Genomic DNA, 14,981 nt, shown 5'->3' with positions numbered 1-14,981 from the left:
ACATTGGAAGGAGCCTATAGACCTTCAGAAGAAGTATAAACTGGAACAAGGAAATATCTAAAACTGAACTGACCCCACATTGCCCTCAACAGCTCCAGAGAAATTCCTAGATATATTTTACTATTATCATCTTTTAATTAAAAAAATTTTTTTATTTTTAAGTTCTTTATCACTCCTTTAATTTACATTTTTATAACCTACTATTACCTTGCAAAAAAAACCCCATTTAAAAGCAAATCTCATGTATATATTTTAATAATTTTTGTGATTTTGTTTTGTTTTTTAATATTGTATTTTTGAGAGTCTAACCTCTACTCTAGATTTTTAATCTTTGCTTTTTGGTATTTGTTGTCAATTTTGTACCTTTAAGAATCTAATCTTCAGTACCCATTTTTACTTAGAGGTGTGATCACTGGCTTGATTGCTCTCTCCCCCTTTTGACTCTCCTTTTTCTCCCCCAGGTCACCTCTATCTCCTCCCTCCTTCTTCTCTTCTCTACCTAACTCTGTGAATCTCTTTGGGTGTTCCAGGCTGTGGAGAACACTTAGGGAACTGATTACTGGCTAGATTTGTCTCTCTCCTTTTGATTCCCCCTCTTCTCCTCCTGGTCACCTTTATCTCCTTCTTCCCTCTTCTTGTCTCTATGTAAATCCATGAATCTCTCTGAGTGTTCCAGACTGTGGAGAGCACATAGGGAATTGATTAATGGCTAGATTGCTTTCACTCCTTTTGATTCCCCCTCTTCTCCTCCTGGTCACCTCTATCTCCCTCCTCCCTCTTTTCTTCTCCATGTAACTCTGTGAACCTCTTTGGGTGTCCCTCACTGTGGAGAATCTTTTCACCATTAACCTAGATGTTTTATCATCAGTGCTGTATAGATGGAGAAGTCTTGAGGCTACTGTAAGAATAAGACTGAAAGCCAGAGGCAGGAGGCTTAAATCCAAAAGTTGAGAACACCAGAAAATGCCTGACTCCAGGGGACATTAATCTACAAGAGTTCATCCCAAAGCCTCCATATCTACACTGAAACCAAGCTCCACCCAAGAACCAACAAGTTTCAGAGCAAGACATACCAAGCTAATTCTCCAACAATGCAGGAACATAACCTTGAGCATTAAAATACAGGTGGCCAAAAGTCACACCAAACCCATAGACACCTCAAAACTCGCTACTGGACACTTCATTGCACTTCAGAGAGAAGAGATCCAGCTCCACCCACCAGAACACAGATGCAAGCTTCCCTAACCAGGAAACCTTGACAAGCCACTTGTCCAACCCCACCCACAGGGAGGAACCTCCACAATAAAGAGGAACCACAAACTTCCAGCATACAGAAGACCACCCCAAACACAGAAATCTAAACAAAATGAAAAAACCAGAGAAATATTCAGCAGGTAAAGGAACATGATAAATGCCCACCAAATCAAACAAAACAGAAGGAGATAGGGAGTCTACCTGAAAAAGAATTCAAAATAATGATAGTAAAAATGATCCAAAATCTTGAAAACAAAATGGAGTTACAGATAAATAGACTGGAGACAAGGATTGAGAAGATGCAAGAAATGTTTAACAAGGACATAGAAGAAATAAAAAAGAGTCAATCCGAAATGAATAATGGAATATTTGAGGTCAAAAGCACTCTGGAGGGAACCAACAGTAGAATAACTGAGGCAGAAGATAGGATAAGTGAGGTGGAAGATAGAATGGTGGAAATAAATGAAACAGAGAGGAAAAAAGAATTAAAAGAAATGAGGACAACCTCAGAGACCTCTGGGACATTGTTAAATGCCCCAACATTCGAATCATAGGGGTCCCGGCAGAAGAAGACATAAAGAAAGGCCATGAGAAAATACTTGAGGAGATAATAGTTGAAAACTTCCCTAAAATGGGGAAGGAAATAGTCACCCAAGTCCAAGAAACCCAGAGAGTCCCAAACAGGATAAACCCAAGGCAAAACACCCCAAGACACATATTAATTAATTAACGAAGATCAAACACAAAGAACAAATATTAAAAGCATCAAGGGAAAAGCAACAAATAACACAGAAGGGGATTCCTATAAGGATAACAGCTAATCTTTCAATAGAAACTCTTCAGGCCAGAAGGGAATGGCAGGACATACCTAAAGTGATGAAAGAGAAAAACTTACAACCCAGACTACTATACCCAGCAAGGATCTCATTCAAATATGAAGAAATCAAAAGCTTTACAGACAAGCAAAAGCTCAGAGAATTCAGCACCACCAAACAAGGTGCTAAATGATCTTCACCAAATGCTAAAGGATCTTCTCTAGACAGGAAACAGGAAAAGGTGTATAAACTTGAACCCAAAACAACAAAGTAAATGGCAATGGGATCATACTTATCAATAATTACCTTAAATGTAAAGGGGTTGAATGCCCCAACCAAAGACAAAGACTGGCTGAATGGATACAAAAAGAAGACCCCTATATATGCTGTCTACAAGAGACCCACCTCAAAACAAGGGACACTACAGACTGAAAGTGAAGGGCTGGAAACAGATTCATGCAAATGGAAACCAAAAGAAAGCAGGAGTAGCAATACTCATATCCCATAAAATAGACTTTGAAATAAAGGCTGTGAAAAGAGACAAAGAAGGGCACTACATAATGATCAAAGGAACAATCCAAGAAGAAGATATAACATTTATAAATATATATTCACCCAACATAGGAGCACTGCAATATGTAAGGCAAATGCTAACAAGTATGAAAGGGGAAATTAACAGTAAGACAATAATAGTGGGAGACTTTTAATACCCCACTCACACCTATGGATAGATCAACTAAACAGAAAATTAGCAAGGAAACACAAATTTTAAATGATACAATGGACCAGTTAGACCTAACTGATATCTATAGGACATTTCACCCCCAAAAAATGAATTTTACCTTTTTCTCAAGTGCACATGGAAGCTTTTCCAGTATAGATCACATCCTGGGCCATAAATATAGCCTTGGTAAATTCAAAAAAACTTGAAATAATTCCAAGCATCTTTTCTGATCACAAGGTGGTAAGATTAGATGTCAACTATAGAGTGAAAAGGCAATGGCACCCCACTCCAGCACTCTTGCCTGGAAAATCACGTGGACGGAGGAGCCTGGTAGGCTGCAGTCCATGGGGTCGCTAAGAGTTGGACATGGCTGAGGGACTTCACTTTCACTTTTCACTTTCATACACTGGAGAAGGAAATGACAACCCACTCCAGTGTTCTTGCCTGGAGAATCCCAGGGATGGGGGAGCCTGGTGAGCTGCCATCTGTGGGGTTGCACACAGTCGGAAACGACTGAAGCGAGTTAGCAGCAGCAGCATAGGGGGAAAAACTATTAAAAATACAAACATATGGAGGCTAAACAACATGCTTCTGAATAACCAACAAATCATAGAAAAAATCAAAATCTGCATAGAACCGAATGAAAATGAAAGCACAACAACCCCAAACCTACGGGATTCAGTAAAAGCCGTGCTAAGGGGACAATGCATAGCAATACAAGCTTACCTCAAGAGACAAGAGAAAGATCAAAGAAATAACCTAACTCTACACCTAAAGCAACTAGAAAAGAAGAAATGAAGAACCCCAGGGTTAGTAGAAGGAAAGAAACCATAAAAATTAGGGCAGAAATTGGAAGAAATGGACAAATTCTTAGAAAAGTACAACTTTCCAAAACTCGACCAGGAAGAAATAGAAAATCTTAACAGACTCATCACAAGCACGGAAATTGAAACTGTAATCAAAAATCTTCCAGCAAACAAAAGCCCCGGTCCAGACGGCTTCACAGCTGAATTCTACCAAAAATTTAGAGAAGAGCTAACACCTATCCTGCTCAAACTCTTCCAGAAAATTGCAGAGGAAGGTAAACTTCCAAACTCATTCTATGAGGCCACCATCACCCTAATATCAAAACCTGACAAAGATCCCACAAAAAAAGAAAACTACAGGCCAATATCACTGATGAACATAGATGCAAAAATTCTTAGCAAAATTCTAGCAATCAGAATCCAACAACACATTAAAAAGATCATACACCATGACCAAGTGGGCTTTATCCCAGGGATGCAAGGATTCTTCAATATCCGCAAATCTATCAATGTAATACACCACATTAACAAATTGAAAAATAAAAGCCATATGATTATCTCAATAGATGCAGAGAAAGCCTTTGACAAAATTCAACATCCATTTATGATAAAAACTCTCCAGAAAGCAGGAATAGAAGGAACATACCTCAACATAATAAAAGCTATATATGACAAACCCACAGCAAACATTATCCTCAATGGTGAAAAATTGAAAGCATTTCCTCTAAAGTCAGGAACAAGACAAGGGTGCCACTTTCACCACTACTATTCAACATAGTTTTGGAAGTTTTGGCCACAGCAATCAGAGCAGAAAAAGAAGTCAAAGGAATCCAAATTGGAAAAGAAGAAGTAAAACTCTCACTATTTGCAGATGACATGATCCTCTACATAGAAAACCCTAAAGACTCCACCAGAAAATTATTAGAAATAATCAATGACTATAGTAAAGTTGCAGGATATAAAATCAACACACAGAAATCCCTTGCATTCCTATACACTAATAATGAGAAAACTGAAAGAGAAATTAAGGAAACAATTCCATTCACCATTGCAACGAAAAGAATAAAATACTTAGGAATATATCTACCTAAAGAAACTAAAGACCTATATATAGAAAACAATAAAACACTGGCGAAAGAAATCAAAGAGGACGCTAATAGATGGAGAAATATACCATGTTCATGGATTGGAAGAATCAATATAGTGAAAATGAGTATACTACCCAAAGAAATTTATAGATTCAATGCAATCCCTATCAAGCTACCAACAGTATTCTTCACAGAGCTAGAACAAATAATTTCACAATTTGTATGGAAATACAAAAAACCTCGAATAGCCAAAGTGATCTTGAGAAAGAAGAATGGAACTGGAGGAATCAATCTACCTGACTTCAGGCTCTACTACAAAGTCACAGTTATCAAGACAATATGGTACTGGCACAAAGACAGAAATATAGATCAATGGAACAAAATAGAAAGCCCAGAGATAAATCCACGCACATATGGACACCTTATCTTTGACAAAGGAGGTAAGAATATACAATGGATTAAAAACAATCTCTTTAACAAGTGGTGCTGGGAAATCTGGTCAACCACTTGTAAAAGTGCCAGGGTCCAGCCCCGGCTGATCCAGGGTATTCGAAGGAGAGATGGCATAGGTGACCTATTTATTTAAATATTTATCAAAGATATAAAGAGTAATAGAATAAGGATAGCTCAGTGAGGAAATTCAGTGCAGAAAAGAGGCTGAAATAAGGATAGCTCATTGAGGAAATTCCATGGAGAAAAGAGGCTGAATAATTCAGCCAGAAGGTAAGAGAAAGAACGACATGGTGAGACCAAATTTCGGTGAACAAGGCCCGCACTTTATTTTCCAGAGTAGTTTTTATACCTTAAGTTATGCATAGAGGATAATGGGGGAAGGGGTAGAGTCATGCAGCAAGCCAGGCTTTCTTCCTGCAAACTTATCATATGCAAAAGCTTAGGTGATTTGCATCATCTTCTGGCCCGGAGGCCTGTTAACATTTTAAGACCCTTTCTTCAGAAAACTTATTTTTCTCTAAAGGTGATTGGTCAGGAGCCACCCTCCAAAAGCATTAGATAAAGTTGCATTCCTACAGAGCAAAGGTGTGGTGGGCTATAACAAGAAAAAGAATTAACTCAAGGATCCCAGGTTACAAACATTAAAGCTACTATTTACACTAATTATATTAATTAATACACTGCCAGGGACACAGCAGGTAAGGGATATGGAAACTTAGCAGCAAACATTGGCCCAACAAGTGAAAATCCCTTCACCAATACAATTTCTAATTAATCTTTTAACTACTCAAAGGAATCTGTGTTTAGACAGTTTAGAACATCTCCTGCCTCTCACAGTTGGGAGGCTCTGAACAATCATATGCAGCTGGAAAAACCTATTCAGGCAGGCTAGAGGATTTCCAAAGGAGTTTGTAGGTTAAACACTGTCACACCCAGGAATTATTAACTGGAGCTGTAAGCTAACTCTTTTTTCAGAGAGAGGTAGTGGGGGACAGCCCCCCGTAAAGTCAGAGGTGCAGGTGAAAGCACAAAGCAGAAAGTAGGCAGACTCTGGTTTTGGGGGTAGATGGGGGACTCCTGAGGCTCGATCCCGCCTTTGCGTATGCCAAGCCTCCTTCCTCATGACCTTTGTCATGGGTGGAGTTCCTCACGCTGGCTCCTGGCAGTGATAGAATTCCAGTTGAGCTATTCCAGATCCTGAAAGGTGATGCTGTGGAAAGTGCTGCACTCAATATGCAATATGCAATATGCACTCAATATGCAATATGCCGGCTCCCGGCATCAAAGAATGAAACTAGAATACTTTCTAACACCATACACAAAAATAAACTCAAAATGGATTAAAGATCTAAACGTAAGACCAGAACTTATAAAACTCCTAGAGGAGAACATAGGCAAAACACTCTCCGACATACATCACAGCAGGATCCTCTATGACCCACCTCCCAGAATATTGGAAATAAAAGCAAAAATAAACAAATGGGACCTAATTAACCTTAAAAGCTTCTGCACATCAAAGGAAACCATTAGCAAGGTGAAAAGACAGCCTTCAGAGTGGGAGAAAATAATAGCAAATGAAGCAACTGATAAACAACTAATCTCAAAAATATACAAGCAACTCCTACAGCTCAACTCCAGAAAAATAAATGACCCAATCAAAAAATGGGCCAAAGAACTAAATAGACATTTCTCTAAAGAAGACATACAGAGGGCTAACAAACACATGAAAAGATGCTCAACATCACTCATTATCAGAGAAATGCAAATCAAAACCACTATGAGGTACCATTTCACACCAGTCAGAATGGCTGCGATCCAAAAGTCTACAAGCAATAAATGCTGGAGAGGGCGTGGAGAAAAGGGAACCCTCTTACACTGTTGGTGGGAATGCAAACTAGTACAGCCACTATGGAGAACAGTGTGGAGATTCCTTAAAAAACTGGAAATAGAACTGCCTTATGATCCAGCAATCCCACTGCTGGACATATACACTGAGGAAACCAGAAGGGAAAGAGACACGTGTACCCCAATGTTCATCGCAGCACTGTTTATAATAGCCAGGACATGGAAGCAACCTAGATGTCCATCAGCAGATGAATGGATAAGAAAGCTGTGGTACATGTACACAATGGAGTATTACTCAGCCATTAAAAAGAAAACATTTGAATCAGTTCTAATGAGGTGGATGAAACTGGAGCCTATTATACAGAGTGAAGTAAGCCAGAAGGAAAAACACCAATACAGTATAATAACGCATATATATGGAATTTAGAAAGATGGTAACAATAACCCTGTGTACGAGACAGCACAAGAGACACCGATGTATAGAACAGTCTTATGGACTCTATGGGAGAGGGAGAGGGTGGGAAGATTTGGGAGAATGGCATTGAAACATGTAAAATAGGATGTATGAAATGAGATGCCAGTCCAGGTTCGATGCACAATACTGGATGCTTGGGGCTAGTGCACTGGGACGACCCAGAGGGATGGTATGGGGAGGGAGGAGGGAGGAGGGTTCAGGAGGGGGAACACATGTATACCTGTGGCGGATTCATTTTGATATTTGGCAACACTAATACAATTATGTAAAGTTTAAAAATAAAATAAAATTTAAAAAAATAAAAAAATATTCAATTACAGGATAATTGCTTTACATTGTTCTGTTGATTTCTGCCATACAACAGCACAAATCACGTGTGTTGATATATATATAGACTTCCCTGGTGGCTCAGTGGTAAAGAATCTGCCTGTAATGCAGGAGACATAAGAGATGCAGGTTCAATCTCCAGGTCGGGAAGATCCCCTGGAGAAGGGCATGGCAACCCACTCCAGTGTTGTTGCCTGGAGAATCCCATGGAGACGGGAGACTGCTGGTCCATAGGATCTCAAAGAATCAGAAACGACTGAAGCAACTATATATATATATATATAATATATATCAGCAGCAGCAGTGTACATATGTCAATGCTACTTTCTCAATCTGTCCTACCCTCTTCTTCCCCCACTGTGTCCACAGATGAATGGATAAAGAAAATGTTATACATATATATATATAATGGACTATTACTACTACTACTAAGTCACTTCAGTCGTGTCCGACTCTGTGCAACCCCATAGACGGCAGCCCACCAGGCTCCCCCATCCCTGGGATTGTCCAGGCAAGAACACTGGAGTGGGTTGCCATTTCCTTCTCCAATGCATGAAAGTGAAAAGTGAAAGTGAAGTTGCTCAGTTGTATCCGACTCTTATCGACCCCATGGACTGCAGCCTACCAGGCTCCACCATCCATGGGATTTTCCAGGCAAGACTACTGGAGTGGGGTGCCATTGCCTTCTCCAAATGGACTATTAGTCAGCCATAAAAAGGAATGAATTTGAGTCAGTTTTAGTGAGGTGGATGAACCTAGTGCCTGTTATACAGAGTGAAGTAAGTCAGAAAGAGAAAAGCAAATATTATATGTTAATGCATACATATGGAATCCCTTAGATTTTTAATTTACCTCTTGCCTTCCTAAAGGTGTCATTGGTCAGAGGTCTGAAAATCTCAAGTGAGAGCAGCAAGTTTCAAAACTGCTTTCTTGGGTCTGTATGGTTAGCAAAGCCTTTCTCCAGCATGAGTTTTAATCCCATGGATTTTGCTGGATTACAAAAAGGTGATGGTTAGAAGGCCAGTTTGTATTTATGCAGCAAGTGCATCCCAAATTATTTTTATTTTTGTTTTATAATGTTTATTTTTGCTAATTGGTTGATTGGCTGTGTCTGTTTTTTTTTTTTTTTTTTTTCAGCAGAAAATTCTCGAGAAACAAATGAAAAAGATTCCTACCTGACAAACTTTTAAGACTTCATATCACTGATGAGACAGAGAAAAATATAAGGAAAAAACCCTTTCTATCTACAAAGTAGCAAGAAAATACACTAATACACTAAGGAAATACTAATTTCATTTACAACTCAATGTATAATATATGGGAACAGGCAATTCTACTAACAATTCAATATTTGGGGGGAGGTAGCTGAAAAGCTAACTTATCAATAAATTATTAATATTAATGGACAAGATAATTCAGAAACAGAAATACTGTGTAATTAGGATGTGGCTGGTTTATATATGGATCAGCACATAATGAACTCTAAATTTACCAAAATCAGAACAGAGTAGCATAGGTAACCAGTACCAACAGAAATACAGAAGTAGATACCAATACATCTGTAAACTTAGTACATGCTAGTTTCGACAACAAAAGTCATTGGCAAAGAGAAAGATTAAGTGCTCCTTGGAAATTCACTCATTGAAATTATAATGATGGGGACCTTTAAAGAGCAGATTTTTAAGTGCTTACTACTTTTTCTTTGCAATTTTCTCCCTTTTTTAAACAATAAACATATGTAAAATATTATGAAGTTATCAAAATTGTGGGGAAAATAACAGGATAAACAGAATTCAAAATGTATATACATTTAATAAAATCACTACAAATTAAATTTATATTTCAAATGCTCTGGTTAATTAGTATATGAAAGTTGTTCAAATTTAATAGTAGTTTAAGTCAAATCCAGTGTGAAATATTTGCTTGCATTTTTAAAACAGCAGGTTCAGGCCGGGGCAATCAGCCCTCAGGAAAGTGGATGGGTCTGAGACTGCCCCGTGTGATCCCGTGGGCCCGCGTGTCCCCGCGCTGAGCTGTCATCACCGCCACGCACCTGAGCCCGCGCCCTCACCCCTCCAGCCCTTGCCGCGAGAAGACGCGCTGGGGCTGGCGACCCGGGGGGAACCGTACCCGCGTCCCTCTGCTGCCGCCATGCAGACGCGGCCCCCCAGGGACTCGGGCGGATGCGGCGCCCTCAGAGCCTTTTGTGTGTCCAGCTGGTGGCGCGTTGGTTTGGAAGATGACACCCAACGGAGACAGACTTCTTCTCATTGTTCATTTGTTCAGTCGTGTCCGTCTCTCTGCCATCTTATTGACTGCAGCATGCCAGGCTTCCCTGTTTTCCCGGAGCTTGCTCAAACTCATGTCCATTGTGTTCATGATGCCATCTGACCGTCTCATCCTGTGTCAACCACTTCTCCTCCTGCTAGTGGCTGGAAAAGTATGGCATAAGTCGGATGTCTGTGTCTGCTTCCCCTAGGTCAAGAAATTATCTCCTTAAAAGGCAACATACTATGCATGCTATGAATTGTATCTGCTTGGTCAGTGATAAAGGAAGTAGGAATAGCAACACAGCAGCTGGATGCATGGTTGGGCAAGCACCACCACCAACTCCTCTCCACCCACCGACCAGGTTCAAACTCCTTAGAAGGGTTTCCTCTTTCTCCTCCCCCTCCCCCTCCGTTGACTGGAGGGCCTCTGGTCCCTCTCCCCACCCCAGAACTACCCTCAACCTCTCACCTGAACAGCTACAGCCACCTTGGTAAGAAAAAGTGAATGAGAAGCTTCTTTTTTTAAATTGGAAAACCATTCCAGAGGACCAGGTTCATAGCAAAACCAACATCTGGACCTTGGCACCAGGCAACAGCATCAGTACCAAATCGACACAGGGACCACCCAGAAGCTGTTTGGGCAGCAAGAAAATACCACCAAGTCTTCCTCTTCTAGGAGAGGAAGGCTTTAAAATTGTCCTCCAGGAAGGCCAGAGAAGAGATTACTATCTTGGATGCAAAACAGAGCATGAACATTGGGATATTTCTTAAGTTATTTAAGAATTCTCCTTGGTCCATTGAAGAAGACATTCACCAAGGAAAGAGTGAGCATGATGGACCAGAGGCATTGTGAGAATTTCTTAAGCTTTTGCCAGAGTCAGAAGATATGAAGAAATTAAAAGCATTAAGTGGAGACATGGCCAAGCTGTCCTGGGAAGATCCCTTAATTCAGATGCCAAACTACTCACTGCGGATTGAAGTCATGGTGCTAAATTAGAATTTTTGCCTTCTTCTTGTCTATACACAGACATGATGCTTCTCAAAACTGCTACAAAAGAGCTGATGTGTGTGAGGAACTACATTTGATATTATTAATATACTTGGTGCTGCAAGAAGGGAATATCATGATTGCAGAGGGGGCATGCTAGCAATGCAGTGTGATTTAAACTGTCTTCTTTGCTCAACTTGGCAGACAATGCAAATAAACCTATGGTGAATCTCCTGCGTTGTTGCACGGGAAGCCCAAAAGGAAGATGCCGTGCTTCTGAACTTTTCTGAAAAGTTTCATCGTGTTCTCAAGGATGCTAGATTATCTCTGGAAAATACGAAGGCAGGGTACACTCTCTCTTTTTTAAAAATACAATTTTATTTATTTATGGCTGTGCTGGGTCTTCCTTGCTGCACGCAGGGTTTCTCTACTTGCAGGAAGAAGGGGCTACTCTCTAGCTTTTCAATCCCGTGGCTTCTCTTGCTGCGGATCTCTGGGGTCTAGGGCGCTGGGGCTTCGGGAATTGCAGCAAGTGGGCTCAGTAGTTGTGACCCACGGGCTTAGCTGCTTCCTGGCTTTTGGGATCAAGACGAGATCTCTAAAGAACATCCAGCGGGGTGGTGGGTGGGTGTCAGTGGACGAAGATTTTCTTCTTTCAATGTGCCCTGGAAAAGCTGGGGCGCTGGAAGCAAGGGCTCGAAGACAAGCCGCAATGCCTTCACGGACTTCTTTTGTGAAGACAAAGACACCGCGCAACTGGACAAATGCCTCCAGATAGTCAGTGACTTTGTGTCAGATTCAACGAAGCGGTGAAGGACAACCGAGACCACGAGGCGCAGGAGCTGAAGTAGCGGCTGGGGAGCTGGGGATCCGGCTGGAGCAGCAGAGAATGACTCTGGGCTGTTGACCGAGAGGAGCGCGAAGGACCCGCCCGCTTTCCTCCACCCCACCACCCCGCGCCCATTAGCCCTTCCTACCAGACCCTCAACGCCCGCCGCTCCAGCCTCTCCCTGGGCGCCTCGGACCCTGAGCTTCTAATTTTCGCGGAGAGAGCTGCCCTGGCAGCCCCGAGGAGGAGCTCAAGTTCAACAGCTCGGCCGGGAGCTACCCCCAGCGGGACCCGCCCAGCGGAGCCTGGAGAGCCTAGGGACCAGGACCCCAGCCCAGCGTTCAGACCTCTGGCCTCGGAGAGCCAGGAGGAAGCCCCCGAACCTGCCTTGGCTTGGCCGAGCCAGTCCCAGCTCTCCCCGCACCCCCGGCCAGAGGACCCTCCTCCGTCTTACCCGGGGTTCAGCGCAGTGGGCTCGAGTAGCGAGCCGGGGTCTGGGTCCCGAGCGGTACCCCCTACTCTCGCCGTCTGCTCTAAGGATTAGGGGGCATGAGCTGGTGACCGGACTGGCTCACTTCTACCGCCAGGCCCCCACGGCCCCGGAAGAGCCGGGCCCCTGACGGTGAATGACTTCAGCCCTGTAGAGCTGGCGTCTGTAGGGGGATGAGAGACTTAGTCTCCGAGCGCCTGAAAAGACAGCCTGACGCCCGTGCGGGCAGAGGTGCCCAGGGCGGGGCCGGGGGAATGGCGGGGCGGCCCCGAGGAGCCCAGGAGCGAGGGTCTGATATTTGAGGGCAGCAGTGACCCTGAGAACCAAGATCCTGGCTCTCGGTTCTAAGTCTCAGACACCACTGACTGCTCGCTGCCCCTGGACTGAGAGGAGGGAACCGACTCCAGACCCGAAGCGGGGGACCCGCAGGATCAGGGCGATGGGGGAGGGCTCCGTGTCCTCCGGAGCCAGGGAGACCGGAGGCAGCCAGGTCTCCTCTAACCACACCTGCATCCCACCTGGGGAGGCTCCCACTGCAGCCGAGAGCCCGGCTGGCTGCCACGGGGACCTGCCCAAGGACAGGCCGGCCAGAGGGAAGGAGGTGATGGCCCCCCGAAGAGGAACTCCCTCAAAGAGGCGTCGGCGTCTGCTGCGGCCTCCGCGGTCACTGTTGCACAGAGGGTCGCGGGGCCCGGGCTGGCGCTGATGTGCTGCGAGAGCGAGAGCGGGTGCGCTCCCCTCCACAACCTCCTCCCCCTGCTCTTCCCGCTGCAGAGGGCTCCCTTCGCAAGGGCTGGCGGCTGGGACCCGCCCGCGACCCTGTTGAGCCGCAGCTGGTGAGGGGGCCTCCGACAAACTTCCGAGGAGGCCCTGGACAGCGGCCTGGCGGGGAGGGAGCCCCGCGCGCCACCCAGGACACCTTCAGGAAGCTCGGCTCCAAACTCCGCGCCCCCTGCCCCCTTCCCCTGCCGGCAACGTCAGGCGGCAGAAGTGCGGGGTGAGGGGTGAGGAGTCGGGGGGCAGGGTGAGGGGGGCGTTCTCGGGCCGGCCGTGTCCTCAGGTTCGCTCGCAACACCAGAGGACCAATTCTCACCACTGTGGGCAGAGCCCCCGGCCTCAGCCAAACCGTGTCTCAGCGGCAGCTGAGGGTGAAGGGTGGCCCAGAGACTCCACTCCCCAAGGAAAATGGCGTCTGCGTTCCCCAGTAGGGGCTGGAGTCGGCCTGGGGCCCCGGTGCTGCACAGAGATCCCGGGAAAGGACCGATAGACCGATAGAGATAGACCGAGGAAAAGGCCTCCCTTCCGTTGAAGGACGCCAGTGCAGCGGACCTGGGGAAGGGGCTCCATCCCATACGGAAGCAAAGAGCATCCGCCCTCCGCTCTGGCCTCCAGGACAGACTTCTGAGAATGGCCGACCCGCCCCTCCTTCCCGCTCATGGCTGTTCCACTTAAAGTCATCCTCTGGGGCCACCCGCAGATGCTCCTGTCACAGAAGGTGACAGTCTCTGGAAGAATGCTGGAGCTTCTGGAATTTACACGTGCTGCATTTTGATGGAAGGTCATCAGAGAGGTTTCAGTGAGCACATCTTTCCCCTTCTGTGTTTTCTCATTTGTTGTTGCTGTTCAGTTGCTAAGTTGTGTTCAGCTCTTTTCTACCCCATGGACTACATGCAGTACACCAGGCTTCCCTGTCCTTCACTATCTCCCGCAGTTTGCTCAGACTTATGTCCATTGAGTCGGTGATGTCATCCAGCCATCTCATCCCCTGTCTCCCCCTCTTCTTCCTGCCCTCAATATTTCCCAGGATCAAGGTCTTTTCCAATGAGCTGACTCTTTACATCAGGTGGCCAAAGTATTGAAGCCTTTTCTCCTTTGAGTATCTTATAAAACTAAGTGAACGCTGCTATGACTTGTGTTCGCTCTAGTTACAGGAAAGAATTAACTCTTCAGTCTCCCAGTCTTTCTCCTGGAGCCTGGAGAAAGTCCTTCTTTTGTCTGTCTGTCTGTCTCTCAATACTTTTTAATGTTGATATCTCTTTTCCAGGTGGCTCAGTGGCAAAAAATCTGCCTGTCAATGCAGGAGACGGGATTGATCTCTGGGTCGGGAAGAACTCTTGAAGAAAGAAATGGCAATCCACTGCAGTATTCTTGCCTGGAAAATTCCATGGACAGAGGAGCCTGGTGGGCTACATGGGGTTGCAAAATGTTGGACATGACTGAGCGCACACACACACACACACACACACACACCCCTGTTCTTTGGTACTGTAGTTTTAAATTCTGAATAAAACCAGATCAACTTTTTAAGGGCCATTGGGCCACTGGGTTTTTAAAAACAGACCTCCCAAAATGAAATTGCTTTCGGTTCAGTTCAGTTCAGTCACTCAGTCGTGTCCGATTTTTGCAACCCCATGAATCGCAGCATGCCAGGCCTCCCTGTCCATCACCATCTCCTGGAGTTTACTCAAACTCATGTCCATCGAGTCAGTGATGCCATCCAGCCATCTCATCCTCTGTCATCCCCTTCTCCTCCTGCCCCCAATCCCTCCCACATGAGGTGGCCAAAGTACTGGAGTTTCAGCTTCAGCATCAGTCCTTCCAATGAACACCCAGGACT

The 14,981-nt window shown here is 44.5% G+C and overlaps 1 pseudogene; it reads left to right on the top strand.

The window, feature by feature from the left end:
• The first annotated feature begins 10,316 nt into the window (after positions 1–10,316).
• On the top strand, positions 10,317–13,269 carry LOC147341988 (FH2 domain-containing protein 1 pseudogene; annotated as a pseudogene).
• The last annotated feature ends 1,712 nt before the right edge of the window (positions 13,270–14,981 follow it).

This window comes from Bos grunniens, chromosome 29, assembly GCF_055505025.1.
Source record: "Bos grunniens cultivar Pamir isolate PY7600 chromosome 29, Bosgru_T2T1.0, whole genome shotgun sequence".
Lineage (NCBI taxonomy): Eukaryota > Metazoa > Chordata > Mammalia > Artiodactyla > Bovidae > Bos > Bos grunniens.
The sequence above is the reverse complement of the archived record's forward strand: the minus strand, read 5'-3'. Positions and strand labels throughout refer to the sequence as shown.